The sequence below is a fragment of the Phyllostomus discolor genome, chromosome 1 (genome assembly GCF_004126475.2).
Source record: "Phyllostomus discolor isolate MPI-MPIP mPhyDis1 chromosome 1, mPhyDis1.pri.v3, whole genome shotgun sequence".
Lineage (NCBI taxonomy): Eukaryota > Metazoa > Chordata > Mammalia > Chiroptera > Phyllostomidae > Phyllostomus > Phyllostomus discolor.
The window spans coordinates 155182823-155189271 of record NC_040903.2 but is presented as its reverse complement, the minus strand read 5'-3'; positions in this window follow the sequence as shown (position 1 = coordinate 155189271).

The window sequence follows — 6449 nt, the reverse complement described above, 5'->3', positions numbered from 1 at the left end:
TTCTTTTGGCCAAGTCAGTCCTTGGTGAATTAAATTTTACCTTCAGAAGCGACAAACTTAGACAGCTTTAACAAAAGCAGTGCCAGTGGAATGTTTTCTGGGCGATGGGAGGGCTCCCCAGCCGCTCCTCACCCAGCTGAGCTCTCTATTCACTCACCCCGCCCTGGCAGGGAAGCCTTCCCTCCCGCCACCGCAGCGGCTCCACTCTAGGGCCCTGCAGCTGGGGGGCCCCTCCGCGCTGAGGACAAAAGGGCTTGTTGTCCCTCCCGAGGCTGGGCCTTTCCCTGCCGGCTGCCTAGGGACCTCGGCGGAGGCTGGGGCGCAGCGCACCCGCCTGTAGCCCTGCGGCCCCCTGCAGCCTACGGGGCCTACAGAGACTCCCCAGGCCCCAGCATTCCTCGACGCCCCTGTCGGAGCCTCTCCTGGGCGACCCCGTGGGTAAAAATTCCCAGAATTTTTTAGCACGTTCGAGCAAATTTCAGGCACAACCATCTGAATGGAAATGTAAAATTCCTTTCACCCTTTTCTTGTTTCAGGGGCTTCCTCCACCTGTGTCTTAGAACAGTTTCTCTCCTCTGCTCCCCCTGCTCCCCACCCCACCTCCGGTCCCCCCACACACCAGGTAGTAACAGGACTTCGGGGACAAGGAGAAGAGCCGTGCCTAACATTTACAGAACTTGCCTATGGGCCAGCCACTCTTCTAGGCACTTAGATACTTAGTTTCAGTAAATCCTCAAAAGGACATGTGAAGTACATATTATTTTCCCATTCTATCTTTTCAATCTTAGAAAACTGAGGTTAGAATTTTCCCCTCTGTGCCCTAGGCACCAGTTAATAACTTCTTCATCCACCAGATCCTCCAGTTATAAGTTTTACTAGGCTCTTCCTTTCCCTTTGCCCCCACATCCATTTACTGACTATTTGCTCAGTGCTGCTCTGTGCTGAGGTGCTGAGGACACTGATGAACCAAGCAGACAAGCCCTCTGTGCTCACACAACTTGCACAGGGGGAGAGGATGACAACCACAGCCGGGGACTATAACTACAAAAGGGGTATGAGAGCTGGCAAGACAAATTCCCCAGGTGCTGGGAGAGGGAAAATGTGTCTAGAAAAATCCAAATACATATATGTGAATAAAGTATATGACAATGTTTGTCATATACTTTATGTAATGTATAGAAATACATACATACACAGAGATAGATTATTCAAGAAGTGTTTGAAAATATAGTTTGTTCAACATATGGTGTTAGGACAATGGTTAGCCATTTGTAAAAAAAAAAAAAAAAAAAGAATTCGGCCCTGGCTGGTGTGGCTAAGTGGATTGAGTGCCGGCCTGCAAAGCAAAAGGTTGCTGGTTTGATTCCCAGTCAGGGCACATGCCTGGGTTGCTCCCTCTCTTTCTCTCTCCTTGCCCCTCTCTCTAAAAAATAAATAAAATCTTTAAAAAAAGAAAAAAGAAAATTAGATCCATATCTCACAAGATACATTTATTTCAAATGAAACACTGAAAAATAAATTTTAGAAGCACTAGAAGAAAATGTAGGTTTTTAAAAATAATCTTGGAGCCTGGCTGGTGTAGCTCAGTGGATTGAGTGAGGGCCTGGGAACCGAAGGGTTGGCGGTTCCATTCCCAGTCAGGGCACATGCCTGGGTCGTGGGCCAGGTCCCCAGTACGGGGTGTATGAGAGGCAACCACATATTGGTGTTTCTTTCCTACTCCTTCTCCTCCCCCCTCTCTCTAAAAATAAATAAATAAAAATCTTTTTTAAATAAAAATAAATAAAAATAGAGTGGGAAGTCCTTTCTAAGTATGACATCAAACCCAGAAACCCAGAAACCACACACAAATACAGACACAAACAGACACAGCCAGCACAATGAGTACCGATATCCCCAGTCAGGGCACACACTAGGTTGTGGGTTTATTCCCAGCCCAGGTGTTCATATGGGAGGCAACTGATCGATGTCTCTCTCTCACATCACATCTATGTTTCTCTCTCACACATCTCTCTCTCTCTTTCTCTCTCAAATCAATAAACATATCCTTATGTGAGGAGTGGGGTTGGGGGAAAAGACTGCTTACAAATTAGAAACAGAAGACCAACAACTTAGTAGAAAAGTACATGACAAACAGTTCACAGCAAAGAAAATCAAAATGGCCCTTAAACATCTGGAAAGATGCTTCATTCAAAATAAGAGAAATGCAAAAAGAAGAAGAAGAAGAAGACAGGAAAAGAGAAAGGGAGGTGCAAACTGAAACTGTAATGAAATACCAGTCTCACCAGATAGGCAACACTCACTAATGGAAGGCAGCTTGGCAACATCAACCAAAATTAATATGTGCATTCCTCTGACTCAGCAATTTCTCATTTAGGAGTTTTCTTATATTCCTACAAGAAGGAGAAAATATGCCTAGAAAATTCATTGCAACACTATCTGTAATAACAAAGTATTCCAAACAACCTTAATATCTGTCAGTAGGGAACTTGTGAAATAAACTGACATTGTACAAAGGAATGGAGCGGTATATGTACAGCGAAGGGAGTCTTCACAATGTAGAGGCTCTGTAGGGAATGCTAGATTTGAATTACACATATAAAATGGAAACAATAACTGTACCTAATACACAGGGCTGTTATGAAGATTAAATGAGTTAAATACCAAAACTATTTAGAACATTATCCAAAATATATACCATTAACTATTTACTCATACATATTGTTAATAAAAAGAACAGGGGCAAACAGCATACACAATAACTTTTTTAAAAGGAGATTGTATTTATTTATTTTTAGAGAGAGGGGAAGGAGGGAGAAAGAGGGGGAGAGAAACACCAATGTGTGGTTGCCTCTCATGTGCTCCCTACTGGGGACCCGGCCCACAACCCAGGCAAGTGCCCTGACTGGGAATCATTACCAGTGTGGCACTGGCAATGACATCATCTTGAAAAGCAAAAGGTCGTCAGTTGGATTCCCAGTCAGAACACATGCCCAGGTTGTAGATTCAGTCCTGTCCTGGTCAGGTGGTTGGGCGCCTAGGAGAGGCAACCAATTGATGTTCCTTTCTCACATCCATGTTTCTCTCCCCCTCTTTCTCCCTTCCTTTCCCTCTCTCTAAAAACAAATAAATAAAATATTTAAAAAAAAAATAAGCATGTGGGTAAGATATTCCTTAAACACTTCATAAATCAGTAACAGTGGTTGCTTCTAGAGAGAGTAACTGAGGGACCAGGAGCCAGGCAACCTATTTTCACTGTCTACTTTTCTATACCTTTTTAATTTTTTACCATGGGTAGTTGACATTTGTTTGGAAAGATAAATTTTTTAAATACAAAAATATCAATCAGGAACACAGAAAGAAAAAGTAATTAAGAGATGTAGATTAAGTATGAAATGTAGAAATTGTGTTCCAGGCTTTTCCGTTAGTGAATGGTTTTTCAGACACTTGCTCCACACTGTCAGATCAGTGGTGGGGTGCAGTGCTTGCACTGCAAAGCGTGTGTGGTCCTCAGACCAGCAGCCTCCATATCACCTAGGAACTGGTTTCAAGTGCGGAATCTCAGGCCCCACTGGAGACCTACTGAATCAGTCTACACTTTAACAAGATTCTCAGGTGATATCTCTGGAGGATCTTGTTTGAGGTATTAGAAACAGTGAGCTTGCCTGGCTGGTGTGGCTCAGTGGACTGAGCGCCAGCCTGTGGACTAAAGGGTTGCTGGTTCAGTTCCTGGTCAGGGCACATGCCTGGTTGAGGGCTGAGTCCCTGGTTGGGGGTCTGTGAGAGGCAACTGATCAATGTTTTTCTCTTACACTGATATTTCTTTCCCCCTCTTTTTCCCTCCTTTCCTCTCTCTCTGAAAATAAATAAATAAAATCTTTAAAATACACACACACCGAGCTAGAAGACATAATAAAAAAGAAACAAAAACACTGTTCTAGTCTTGTCTCTAATCTTTGACCCCTGTCAAAATTGCTGTGGTTAGACAATTCTAGAAAACAAATTGCTGAGTGAAAGAAGGCAACCAAATAATCCAACCTGTATGACTCCATTTATATGAACTTCAAAAGAGACCTACACTAATCATGATGTTAGAAGTGAGAACAGAAGCCACCTTTGGGGAGGAGGTAAACAGCAGCAGGACCCAAGAGTCAGGGCTGGTAATGTTGCTGGTTGTATATAGATCTGAATGTGAACATTCTTTTTGTAAAAAACTTTTTTTAAGATTTTATTTATTCATTTTTTAGATAGAGGGGAAGAGAAGGAGAAAGAGAGGGAGAGAAGCATTCGTGTGTGGTTACCTCTTGAGCACCCCGTACTGGGGACCTGGCCTGCAACCCAGGCATGTGTCCTCACTGGGATTCGAACTGGCCATCCTTTGGTTCACAGCCCATGCTTAAAATTTTTTTTTTAATTTATTGATTCTAGAGAGAGGCAGGAAGGGAAAAGAGAAAGAGAGGGAGAGAAACATCAATTTATTGTTCCACTTATTTATGCATTCATTGTTTGATTCTTATATGTGTGACTGGGGATCAAACCTACATCCTTGGCACATTGAGACAATGCTCTAACCAACTGAGCTACCCAGCCTGAGCTATTTGTAAAAATTCCTAAGGACTATACACTTCTGATTGGTGTACTTTTTCTAGGTCTTATACTTTAATAAAAAGGTCTTTAAAAGTTCCACTATTATCTCCTCCCTCAAACCCCTTGACCAGGCCTGGTTTGGGGAGGAGCAAGGTTCGTGAGGAAAAGATACTAAGCTAGCAGATTATCTACCCCAATTTAATTACTGGTAGATAACTCCCACACACTCATGTCAGAACTCCTGTGCATTTCAAAAGGTGCCTACTATTGACAGCATTCACCCCAAAGATGACATGATCACAATAGAGCTTCAGCGTGCTCTCCAGAGGTGTGGGAGGAGCAAGCAGACTCTACTCTCTGAGTGGGTTTGGAGCCTGGAGCTACCACTCATCAGCTACAATATATAATCTTGGGCCAGTTACACTGCATTTCTTGTATCCCCACTTTATAGGAATGCTCTATGTATTAAATGAGATAGTATACATGAAGTGCTAGGCACAGGGCCTGGCATGTTAGACCACTAATGGACAATTATTTGAGTAAAGATCTCAGTCAGTAACCCCCAAACACTGCCTCACAGGTAATCATCACCTGCGGTTAAGCAGGAACATTCTGAAAGCCACTTCCCTGGAAATAAATTCAGGTGTCGTAATCCCTGTGGGAACCAGAATCTGGAGTGTCAGCAACAGGTTTTTCAGGATACACGCTATGCTTTCAGAAGCACCTGCCTCATTCTATTCCCCTGAGCCAGCAGTGTAACACCTGTGCCCGCCCAGTTTCCCCACAGCTCTCCGCTGAGCTGGGCCTGTTTCTCACGCCTCTGCTGCATGTTCCCAGGACCTTGCTCTGAAAGCTTCTAAACTAAAATTTTCAGGTGGAGATATTTGGAAGCAAACTTCATGCTTTTATTTCTAATCCTCAGGAGGCTCATCATTCTCTTTGCCCACTTTTTCCTAGTTTCCCTGGGCTCTAGCCAACAGCATAAAGGTGAGGACAAGGCCTCACACCCAATGACAGAAAGAGGAGATAGCCAAAGCATGCTCTTTGTCCTTGTTCCAAGATGAAGAATTTTTTCAAAACATTTGTATTTTCTTTTCTTTTCTTTTAAAGATTTTATTTATTTATTTTTAGAGAGGGAGAAAGGGAGGGAGAGGGAGAAAAACAGCAACGTGTGGTTGCCTCTCGAGCCCCCATCCAGGGACTTGGCCCACAACTCAAGCACGTGCCCTGGCTGCGAATCCAACCCATGACCCTTAGGTTCACAGGTCAGCACTCAATCCACTGAGCCACACCAGCTGGGGAAAAAAAATCTGTATTTTCAAAAGGTGGTTAGTTCTAGGTGGTAGACATAGAAGGGGGAGAAACATGGACTTGTTGCTCCATCCATTAATGTACTCATTGGTTGCTCTGGCATGTGCTGACCAGGGATTGAACCTGCAAGCTTGGCGTATTGGAACGACACTCTAACCAATTGAGCTACCCAGACAGGGTGGTATTTAGCATTTTTAAATAGTTCATTTTTTACTGTATTTTTTCCATTACCATTTACCCCCCTTATCCTCTCCACCCACCGCCCTACCCATCCCGGGTATTTAGTACTTTTTAAATGACCTGCATTTTCCCAATTATCTACAATGACTATTTAATACCAGATTCTTTGGGATCTTCTCTAATTACAAAAGCAGTTTGTGCTCAATGCAAAACAACTTTGAAAGCACAAAGGAAACAAAGCTTCCTTAATCACACGTAAAGGTAACAGCTGTTAACATTTTGGCATATGTCTTTTCCAGACTTTTCTCTATGTAGAAATACTTCATTTTGGGGATCTGGAAAAAAAAGGAAACATTTAAGAGACAAAGCCA